Source organism: Mustela nivalis (assembly GCF_964662115.1).
Source record: "Mustela nivalis genome assembly, chromosome: 14".
Classification (NCBI taxonomy): Eukaryota; Metazoa; Chordata; class Mammalia; order Carnivora; family Mustelidae; genus Mustela; species Mustela nivalis.
In genome coordinates this window covers 6,340,321-6,352,326 of record NC_139033.1, presented here as the reverse complement: position 1 = coordinate 6,352,326, position 12,006 = coordinate 6,340,321, and the positions used below count along the sequence as shown (strand labels likewise).

General features: G+C 50.2%; 1 protein-coding gene across 4 annotated transcripts in view; it reads right to left on the bottom strand.

Annotated features, from left to right (window-relative positions):
• The window catches only part of KSR2 (kinase suppressor of ras 2), a gene marked incomplete at its 3' end in the record, with an annotated part of 402,908 nt that overhangs the window by 185,434 nt on the left and 205,468 nt on the right, over window positions 1-12,006 (bottom strand). The gene's annotated exons all lie outside the window — the stretch shown is intronic.

Sequence of the window (12,006 nt, the reverse complement as noted above, 5' to 3'; positions counted from 1 at the left end):
TTCCAATAAAACTTTATTTACAAAAACAGACAAGGGGCCACATTTGGTCCACAGGCCATAGTTTCTGACCTCTGGTCTAGACTGCAGATTCCAAGAGGGGAGGGTCATAACAGTTTGTTTATCCGTCTCCACTGACCTGGAAAATGAACAATTCAACTATTATCTTAGCCTCTGACACAAGCACGTATAAAGGGAATTTGGCTGCGTGTTACTTATTTAAACATCTTGAACTAATTGCTGCCAGCACACAGGTTAATTAAATGGCAGTGATCTCAAAATTAAAAAAAAAAATCCATTCTCATTCTCACATTATCGCATCAAAGGGGTCTCATTCTGCGGCACTTTGCTGGCTTAGAAAAAGAAAAACAAGGCTGATGGCTTCTGTTCCACAACTAGAGATCTGTTTTCCAGATCCCACCAGGCACAAGAGCTGGTCTGTGGTCACGCAGGTTCCCAGATCTGCAGGCAGATGTTTCCATCTCCAAGGAAACCACATCTCGAAATGCCACGCAGTGTTTTCCAACCACCAGCAAACCAATTCTGATACGGAGGAAAATCTGCAAACCCTCCCTCTCTTGAAAGGAGGATCAGGGCTTCCGGGAGGGATCCGACATGGCCTGGCGATGCTACAAAGGTGACTTTCAAAAGAATCAGGGTTGTAGTTTTGAGGGGAAGGGAGGAAAAATGGGAAGCTGCACGAGTGGCTTTTTAAAGTAGAAAGAAAATTGCTGCACTTTTGGAGACTTTGTTCAATGGGGGGGGGGGGGGCGCCCTGGGATCAAGGGCAATTGACGTCTCCACTGGCGGACCAGAGGAACAATTGTCAAATGCAATCTTTTAAGTCGTTGGGAAGGGACACAGCCCAGAGACTTACTGCGGCAAAGAAAGACTCCAGCCGTGGCCACTGAGTCACTAGTCCTCACCTGGAGCAACCGGCCAGGGAGGCGGAGAAGAGGCTCCCCTCTTTCTCTTGTATATGCAAAGTCACCTGCCCTTCGGGGGCTGCTGCCTACCGTGTGACTTCAGCATCAAGATGAATTATGCATCAGAGCAGCTTTGCAGGCTGACAGAGACAGACAGCTGCCTACCCAAGGCCATGCTGGGTGCAAACAGAGCCATCCCATCATGGTGTTTCAAGAGGCCCCTTCCTGTCCCCTGTTTGCTAGGGTGCAGAATCCCTATACTGGGTGGCTGTCCCCCTCACTCTCCAATGTCCATACCAGATCTATTGCAGGCTCCCAAGCATCTCAGAAGGTAGGATGGGCCACGGGCCAAGTCACGAGCCGCAAATGAAATTGAGAAGCAGGAGTCAAAATCAGGCTACTAAGAAGACTTATTTAGCACCGCCTGGGGGCCTCCCTATGCCAGAAGCCAGGATGAACATGTTCCCCTCGTGACCTCCAATCTTCAGAGCCCAGAATGGGAGGTAGTGGGCCAGGTGTCCCCACTGGGGAAGCTTCTTGCCCAAGGGCCCACAGAGATGGCATTCCACTCCTCACCCCCCTCTGCAGGTGCCCCTGGGACAACCAGACTGGTGGGGCTCTAGGGAAGGAGAGATGATGAACCTGAATCAAAGAAGGGTATGGAACACAGAGACAAATGACTCAATGGAAAGAAATAAAAGTACAAAACACTTGAATAGACATCTCTCCAAAGAAGACAAACAGTGGCCAACAAGCACATGAAAAGACGTTCAACATCGATAGTAATATGCAAATGACAACCACAATGAGATAGCCCTTCATCCCTATGACTCTAGTCTTTTGAAAAATGGGGTGCCTGGGTGGCTCGGTCGAAGCAGCTGCTTTCAGCTCAGGTCATGATCCCAGCGTCCCGGGATCGAGTCCCACATCGGGCTCCTTGCTCTGCGGGGAGCCTGCTTCTCCCTCTGCCTCTGAGGGCACAAGGGATTGTGAGGATGTGGAGAGACGGGAGAGCAAGCGAACGAGTTGATTCTGATCAAGCCCATGGGCTCAGAGGGCTCGATGGTGCCTCTGCCATGCAAAGGGCCCATTCCCGGTGGGGGGGGGGCACAAGTCAAGGGTCCTGAGTAATTCCGGGAGAAGAGACATCAGGCGCTATGTCCCAGGCTGCACTCGGGGGCTCCTTCGGATTGGCTTGGCCAATGGAGACGAGCCCCATCAGAAAGCCCTGCAGAGAGCGGCTGGTTCCAGACCCCAGGCGGGCAGGAACTACCTCCACACCTACTGCTGGGGCGGCCACAAGGGAGAATGTCCGGCAGGGGAGGGGCGTGGCGGGGGTGGAGGTGAATGGCATGCACAGTGGCTGGGGACCAGAAGCAGTAGGAAAGGGAAGGGGAAAGCGAGGGGCTCCAGCGCTCCCAAGCTTGCTAAGCTATGTGCTTGCGTGAGTCACTCCGGTGCCCCCGAAACCTCCACTTCCTCGTCTCTACAATGGGGCTGGAAATAGCGCCTGTCTCCAAGGCTGAGGATGAAACAGAGGGGATGCGTGTAAACAGCATGTGCCGGGCACTTAAGGAATGCTTCGTAAGTGTTCCACGGTTCGCCAGTCCGTGAAGCCCCGTATTCCATTGCAAACAGCATTGTAATCTCTATAAAATAACATTTTACTCGGGGCTTCCTGTTTGCCAGGTGCCGTCCTTCAAACCCCGTAATGTGTACTCCTAGTTAATTCCCCCAACCAGCCTGTGAGGGAGGTCTGATTGCTGTTGTGCCCATTTTACAGATAAGGAGACTGAGGTAGTATCCAGCCTGACATTCGCTCTTTGAACAAATATTTACAGAACGATAGGGCTGAATACACGTTCAGGGACATGGAGTAGTATAAATCAAGGCACTTGCCCTCAAGCTGCCAACAATCTAGTTGAGGAGCCAAGACAGATCCCCCCCACCAACCCCCGACCCAAGAAGTTACACAGAACAAATGAATAGAGATAAAGGGGAACACACAGAGGTATATAAATGCCCAGTGCCTGTCAGCCTTTGTTAATCAAAGGAGAATATAGGAGATGCTATAGAGGAAGAATCAACATAAAATGAACCACCTACGGGCCATGAATGGACAAATGAAAGCCCAAAGAATGGACTCAACTTTCTAGAACATTCCTGACCCAGAGGAGGAAGCTCAGTGTTCAAAAACTAGACTTCCTCTCCCAACTGCATCTCTGCTCAGGTCGCTAAAGTTGAGTGGCCGCTTCTAAGGATGTCTGCACCTCAAGGACTGAGACTTGAGACGCAGCAATCACAATAGACCATACATACCTATGTGAACCCCCAAGGCCTAGCATAAGCAGGTGGTTCATAGCTCCTAGGTAGATAAAAACCTCCACCCACAGGGATATTCCCAGGGTGCTTATCTCCTGTGAGACCCAGCTGGATGCATTCTAGGTATGACCTCATGGAACCCTCTCTACTCTAGGAAGCGGGTCCTACTACTGTCCCCATTGACAAGTGACACCTGAGGCTTAGAGAGGAGAGCCATCTGTTCAAGTCAGCTGTCCCATGAGCAACAGACTCGGGCTTCAATTAGACCATCTCTGACTCCTATGCCTTTGGGGCTGAACTACTCTGTTCTTCCTTTCATATAAATGACTTTCCCCAATTCCATGTTCCTTGAGCTAGCCTGGCTCAAGGGTCATCACTTGGCCCTTGAACTTTGTCTGAAGGGAGAGACCTAAAAATGCATGGAGGAGAGGCAGAAACTGATACACTGACCATACGTGATTTATCCGTATGATGGAATATTACTCGGCCTTAAAAAGGAAGGGAATTCTGGCACCTGAACCAACAAGGACGAACCTTAAAGCTATTACGTCGGGGGAAGTCAGAAAGTCACAAAAGGACAAATCTTGTAGGAGACCATTTGCAGGAGGGACTTAAAGAATGAAGAATATACAGTTGAACAGTGGCTGCCGGGGGGCTGCAGGGAGGGAGGCTGGGGAGTTAGTGTTTCACGATTATAGAGTCTCCGTTTGAGAAGATGAAGCCATTCTGGAGATGGACGGAAGTGAGGGCTGCGCAGTGACGTGAATGTACTTAATGCCACGGAGCTGTCCATCTAAATTAGTTATCACGGCTATGTATACATTTTATCACAATAAAAAAGATGTGTCAAAAAGTGGAACACCCACCTTCTGACAATGGAGAGCTGAAATGGATAGGGGAGAGTCCTGAGGGGAAACAGAGAGAGAGAGACTTGGAGAGAGAAGTGCTTCTCTTTAAGAAGACCAAAGGGAGAGCCACAAGGCTCGTAGCAGGGACAAGGTGCCAGCTCTCGGGGAAAGGGGGCCGAACCCGTGGGAGTGAGCGCCAAGAGCTAGCAGAGCCGGCTGAGTCTGACTCCCTTCTACTCCCTCTGCAGCTGTTAAATGTCTTCTGTGGCTGAGTGCTCTCCACCTGCTCAGATCCAATTTAATTAGAGGGTCAGGGCTCCCCAAGTACCAGAAGCGAATGCCAAGTTTATGACCATTAACAAAGGAGCTGTAAAACCCAGGCCGGCGGAGTACAGCACTGTGCCACCTGCCACCTGCCACCCCGGGCGGCTTGCCGGGCCCCAGCTTGGGTTTCTTTGGGGTCCCACTGCACCCATGATCAACACATTATCTGCATCATAAGAAAACCAGTGGACGGTGAACCCCAAAAGAGAGCAGATTTCTCAGATGCACAACGTGTACAGACTTTCAGAAGTGATCACGGCAATAATCCTCGAATAAATAACCTGAGCCATCCTTACAGCTAAGTTTCATGGTGGACGCCAAGAAAAATGTGGATCTGGACTCAGACGAGCCTGGAATTTGCCTCTGTGCACCCTGGGTTTCTCTCCCATAAGAAGGGAGGGCTTCCGTCCTAATGCTGTTGGAGGCAGTATTATGAAGTCATCCGGGGTGTGGACCCAAGAGTTGGAATAGGAATCAGAACCCAACTCTGCAGTCAACCAGCTATGAGATTTTAGCCGGGTCATTTACTCTCTCTTATAAAGGGACTAAGTGGGGTTAGGTAATGCCATTCCCCAGGAGGACCCTTCTCACCCCAATCCTCCCTAGGACTCATAAGTGTCAACTAATGAGTGATTCCAGACATCCAAAGACGTCTGTGACCTCCCTTCGCCACATCCAGATGTCAAGACAACCCCCAAGGCACCAGACCTCAAAGTCACCTTGCAGAGCCTCTGTCTTCACATCTGTCTAATGGGACTAACTGGAGTTCCTGCTTCCCTGGGTGGCTGAAAGGGTTTCCTGAGATGGTATGTGTCAAGCTGGACTCCTCAACTTTTTTCCCTTCCTGACACAGAAAGTGACCCAAGGCACACACCAGCGGGCCCTGGCAGGCAGTCTGGAGCCTGAGCTGATCGATACTTGGAGGTGACTTGAACCATTCTGCCGGACGCTGGTTGGGCAGCTCCACGGCAAAGCTCACAGCACGGAGAGCAAAGCTGCCCTCCTCTCCGGAGGATGGATGAATGAATCCATATCAGCTCTTTCTCCTTGATCGGCCATCAGCTAAAGCTCTTTATTTTTAAGTTCAGTTTGGTTTTATTGTAAAAGTAAGTGCACACAGTTTTAAAATGTTAAAACAGTGTAGAAAAGTACACAATGAAAAACAGAAGCCGCCCCCCCCCTTTGTGGGGGGCTTCTGGGGATTCTAGATCTGGAGGCTGGTCACATGGGTACATTCATCTGATGGGAATCCAGGCAGTTATACATTTACTAGTGTGCATTTCTGTGCATACACATTCGATTTCAACAAAATTTTTTTTTTTATATAACCCTGTTATGGCTTGAATTGTGTCCCTCTAAAATAACGTTGAAGTCTTAACCCACAGTACCTCAGAATGTGACCTTATTTGAAAAGAGAGTCATGCCGAATGTAATTAGTTAAATGTGGACGCACCCATGCTAGAATAGGGTGGGCTCCTAATCCTCTGGGGCTTGTGTCTCTGATGAAAAGGGGAAATTTGAACACAGACACACAGAGGGAGATGAGGGGAGGAGACATGGGAGAATGCCACATGGAGATGAGGCAGAGATGAGGTGACATTTCCACAGGCTGAGAAACACCAAACATGGCCAGTGAACCATGAGAAGCTAGGCAAGAGGCATGGAACAGGTTCCCTCACAGCCCTTGGGAGAAACCAACCTTCCAACACCTTGATGTGGGGTTTCTTGCCTCTAGAACTGTGGGACTACCAATTTCTCTTGTTTAAGCCGCCCTGGCCGCAGTTCCTGCTCAGGCAGCCTGAGGAAACTAATACACTCCCTCTGTCTCTTCCTCTAAGCCTCAGCCAAGCTCCTGAGAGGCCCCGGCTGTAAGGACCTCCTGGGCCATTTGTTTTAATCACTGCATCTGTCAACCTCTCCTAGCTTTTGTCCACGGCTTGGCTGTGAGCGGCTACACGCACCTGCATTCGGAGCTCCAGACCCGCTTCACAGAGTGGAGCCTGGGGGGTACTTTGGGACACGAACCCAGTAAGAGCAGCCCCCCACGAGGCTGCCCCCCCAAAGCTGAGATCACAGTCACCCTCAACACCAAAGAGCAAAGAGGACGCTGCTGAGCCCCTCCCCAAAACTGGCAGTCTAGAATGTGCATAGTCCTGATATCAAGATCCTCAGGGAGACCTTCCTTGACCACCTACTGCAAAGCCTCCAGTGGCTTCCCATGTTATGTTCTGTCCCTTCATTCACCTTATTTTTCTCCTTGTTTATCCCACCGCCACCTGACATTATGTTACTTCTTGCCTATTGATCTCCCGCCCTTCTCTTAATGGGGGCCGTCACACTCTTTACTGGCTACCACAGGGCCTTTGCACCTACTGTTCCCTTAGCCCAAAATACTCTTTCTACAGAAATCCATATGGCTTGTTCCATTACTTCCTCCAGTTCTGTGCCCCAGTGTGCCCTCCTCAGAGAGGCCATGCCAACCACCTCATCTAAAGCATCAGGCTTCTGCCCAATGTTTTCTGCCTCCCTACCTTGGTTCCCATTTTCCTTATGGCACTTATCATCACCTGACATCAGGTGCATTTATTAGTTTACGCACCTACTCCCTAGCTCCCTCACCCATCTATGTGAGCACAGGGACTTTGCAGGCTGTGTTGTGTCTACAGCCCAACTCCTAAGGGTGCACAGCGTGCTCTCGGCATTCAGCAAATCCCCGTGCACAAATCCACATGACAGCTTCTGTGTAAAATGTCAGTGATAACGATCGCCCCTTCTTACTGAGGACTGCTGAGGCATCATCCCACCCAATTGTCTCAAGAGCCCAGTAAAGTTGATATTCTTCTCCCATTTTACAGGTGGGGCACAGGGTGATTAATGACCTACCCAAAGTCATTCAGCCATGGGCTGCTGCAGGTAGGAGCGGACCATGAGATGCCACCCCCCGGAGCCCACGGGCTGGACCATCTTGACACAGCCTTGCTCTGTCTGCCCACCTCCCACACAGACCATGTGACCATGACTGTCCCTGTCCACCTCCCTGTTTGCCTTCTCAGCCATGATGTGACCTGAGTATCAGAACAGAGTGAGGTCCTTCATGAAATGCAAATTAAGTGTAAGCCACAAGCACCAAATTGCCTTTCTTATTTATTTTTCCCTGCGCAGGACTGTCCTGGTTGTTATTAAAAAAAAAAAAAAAAAAAGCCACTGAAAAATAATGATCCTGCATGGAAGCCATGGAGATATATGGAGATATATAAAGCCTGCCCGTGCTTTAATTGGCTTCCTGCCACTGTGTGCACTTAACTAGATGAGAATGCTATTAACTGCTCTGAAGAAAACATTTATTCACAAGAAAGTCACATAATGAGGGATTCATCAACGTGGGAGCAAATGTCGGCATCTCTCAGATAAGGGAGCATGGCTCGTTGAAACAGCAGAAACGTCCCCTTGCCAGGGCTTTGTACAGTTCTCCACACCGGGGCCATCGTGCAGGGTGACACGAAAGAAATGGTTCAAGCTGATAAAATCAAACTTCCAGTTTTTTCCATCCGCTCCTCAACGCCCCTCCCTCCACCGCTCCTGGACCTGCCACCATCACCTCTCACCAGGTGATCCGGGGAAAAAACCTCTTCACTGCACCTGACGGCCCACCGACCCTCTCCCCGGGCACTAAGAAGAGAAAACTTTTTCAAAGTTTGCCTCTGATCACACCAGATGTAAGCCTGCTTAAAACGCCTCAGAGCCTTCCCAAGGCTCCCAAGATCAATACCTAATTCTTCACCACGGCCTCTGTCGTCAGTGGAAGGTTATACAAACACCCCCCTCTAAATACATATCCGCTGGGACCTGTGAATGTTGTCCCATTTGGGGGAAAAAAGGGGGTCTTTGTAGATGTAATTATGTTAAGGATCCTTAGACAAAATTATCCTAAATCTAATGACAAGTGTCCTTGTAAAAGAAAGGCAGAGGGAGCTTTGACACAGAAGAGAAGACGACACAGAGGGGAAGGCTGTGTGAACAGCGAGGACATATTGGGGTGAGGCAGCCACAGGCCAGGGACATGCGGAAAGGGACACCCAAGGCTGGGAGACACAAGAAAGGATGCTGCCTGAGAGTCTTTGGAGGGAGCCTGGTTTTGCTGACACCTTAATATGACTTCTGCCTTCCAGAACTATGGAGAATGAATTTCTATTGTTTGGAGCCACCCGGTTTGGGGTCATTTCGTACAGCAGCCAAAGGAAGGTAACACAGTCTCCAAAGTCTCCATGGTATCTGGCTTCTCACACTTGGTCTCTCCTCTGCCGGCCTTCACTCACCCAAATGCAACATGCTTCCTGCATACCCCAGGGCCTTTGCACATGGTATTGTCTCTGTCTACTCCTAGTTAACTTCTTCTCTACCTTCAGAGAGCAGCACAATTATCTCTCCCCTCAGGAAGCCTTTCCTGATGTCACTGGCCAAACACTTCCTTGTTTGATTCCCTGTTACAGAACCTCCCAATGTCAAGTAGCTCCCACCACTTACTATTGCACAGGTGCGGGGCTCAGTCACCTCCCTCATCAGAACTGCTCTATAAGGGTGGGGATCACATCTGTCTCCTCCACTCCTGTCTCCAGAGCGACATGCATAGCGCTTGATGCATAATAGACCCCCACATATTTGAATGAGCGAGGGGAAGAGTAATTTAGAGAATTTCGAAACAGGTGCAATAGCCAGATATCAAGTAAACCCATCAAATGAAAAAGGTAAGAATAAAAAACAAACCACAACAACAAAAAAGGGTCTCTGGGGTGAGCAGGCAAATTAGGCCGGCTTGTTTTCCCAAAACCACATCAAAGTTTTCAAAAACAACTTCCAGAGCCTACAGATGGTGTCAAACCAGGACTCCTTGTCTCCCAGATTCCCCAGACTTGGCAGAACTAATTTCCTCATTAAGGATCATTTTTAACCCTGCTCCCACTGAACTGGAATTTTCCCAGAGAACAAGTCGGAGGCTCCAGCCACTTGCGAAACAATAAAAATTCAGTGAAGTGGTGGCCGGCACACCGTGGGCCTTTTAAAAGCTCCTCTCTCGCTAATGGGATGTTCAGCTCAAAATGGGGACTTTCAGAGCTGCATTAGCACACGTTTTCTGTTCGCAGCTGGACACTTGACTGGAGGGGAAGCCAGTCGGCTCTCCGGGGGGTGGAGGGGGCTGCGGGGAACTCAGGGGAGAAGCAGTGAGGAAGGACCATCTTCCAGCAACAGACTTGTTTCCTTCTCATCCTCTCCAGACTCCCACTCACCCACCCCCTACGAAAAGCCAACCCAGAAATGAAGGGGAACAGAAGAAAGCCAGGATCGGGTTGAGGTCAGGGAGAGAGAGACAGGTGGCTCTGGAGTCAGGCTTGGGTCAAATCCCAAAGTCAAGATCTGCCATGTGCCAAATCCCGGGCAAGATCCTTAACCTCCTTTATTCTTGTTTTCTCAGCCGTGGGGCAGAGGTTTAATTGGTCCATTCAACAAACACTTGGGAAGTGCCTGCACTGTGCTGGGCAGAGCCGGGACCCAGGGCAGGTGAGCAGATGCCTCTAGCACAGAATTAAGGTGCCACCTACCCTGAGGCACGTGCCCAACCCCAAAGTGAACACCTTGCGTGCTGTTCCCCTGGCTCCTCCTGTGCCTTGCCTTGCCCCTGGGGCTAGACCACCTCGGAGGCCGTTTTGCTGTTCTGCATAAAGTCCAGGAGCTGAAGGGGAGGAAATGTGCCTACACCTCACGACACTAATCCCTGGCCGCAACAAAAACAGCAAAGAAATTGCACCTGCAAGTTCTTAAAAGGTAATTCCGCCTCCCGCTGGAAAACCACTCGTGTGTCCCAGGCTTGGCTGAATTTATCAAACACACACAGCTACCTAGCAATCTTCCCAGAGAGCAGGATTAGAGGCCAAAGGAAATGAACGCAAACAGACCCCATAAAGATCAATCTCTCCCAGACCCACTCTGCTGGGCGTGTGTCCTCCCCACCACACAGGGGTCTAGACCGCCAGCACTGAAATTACCTCCGCTCCATGTGGTGTAAATAAAACGGGCTGAAATCGGTGAGTCTCTTTACTCTGCAAAGAAACCATGGCGAAAAGGACAAAGCAGCCCATTGTATAGTCGGGACGTAGTCATGTAAACAGAAGGCATTTGGGCAATTTCTGGGTAAAAGCTGAATCTTGTCTGGGGCACGATTTGATCATGCTTCTTATGGGGTTCCAAGAGAAGACCTGTAATCTCCAGGATTATCTGGATTTCGAGGAAAATATTTCCTACTCTCGGACGGAGGAAATTCATACTCGGACCTTTGAGGTGAGTGGTTTCTGAGCTGCATGTGCCCCTGGAAAGATCTTGTGCCTCCATCGTTTACAGTCATGGAAACTCCACTTTCCAAAGAGCTGTAGCCACTAAAACCGTATGCCAGCCACCACCACCTCCTGCAGAGTGGGCACAGGGCACAGCGTGTTTCCTGCGGGGAAGGGGAAATGGGTCATGGGTAAAATCGAAGGAATCCAACTGCCACTGATCTCGGATCTGAATTTTGTACCTCTTCAACAGCTGGGTGGTGCAGCCATTGCTGGCAACCAGACCATGGGCGAGAGAAAGAATCCCCGGAGAGCACTAGATTGGGGCCCGGGAAGGCCAAGAAGCGAGAGTGCCAAAAAGCATGGGTGCCTGAATCATACCCCTGTGTCCAAATCCCTGGTCCACTCTGTACTTAGTGAAACAAGACAACTCAGTGTCTCTAGACCTCGGTTTCTTCATCTGTAGGATGGGAAGGATAAGGTCTCTATCTAACGCGGCCATTGTGAAGACCGCATGAGATGACCACAGAAAGCTCTCAGAGCTTCTGGTGTATTGGCCATGTTGGCCATTGGCGGTTCTGAGCAAGGCACGTGGTGAGAGTATTTTTTTTTTTTATTAGATTTTATTTATTTGACAGACAGACATCACAAGTAGGCAGAGAGGCAGGCCGGGGGCGGGGTGGGGGGGGGAGCAGGCTCCCCACCGAGCAGAGAGCCTGAGGTGGGGCTCGATCCCAGGACCCTGGGATCATGACCTGAGCCTTTAACAACCCGGAGCCACCCAGGTGCCCCTAGAGAATATTAACCTGCCTTCGTCTCCTCGGGCTGCTGTAACCAACTCTCACAAACCAGGTGGCTTACAACAACAGAAATTTATTTTCTCACGTCTCTGGAGGCTGGAAGTTGAAAATCAAGATGTTGGCAGAGCCACATCCCTTTCAAAGAATCCCTCCCGGCTTCCGTCATCTGAGGGCTCCCGGCGATCCTTGGCATTGCTCGGCGGGAAACTGCTCGCTCCCGCTCCTTTCTGTCTCCGTCTTTGCAGGGCCTCCTCTGTGTCTCTGTGTCTAGGGGCTTCCTCCTCATCTTCTAAGGACACCTGTCTGCAGATTTAGGGCTCACCCGAATGCAGAATGACCTCATCATAATTTGATTCCTTCTGCAAAGACTCTTATTCCAAATGTGGTCACATTCCGAGGTTCCAGGGGACATCGTTGTGGGGAGATACTACTCAACCCACTCCCTACTGACGCTCTCCCTAAT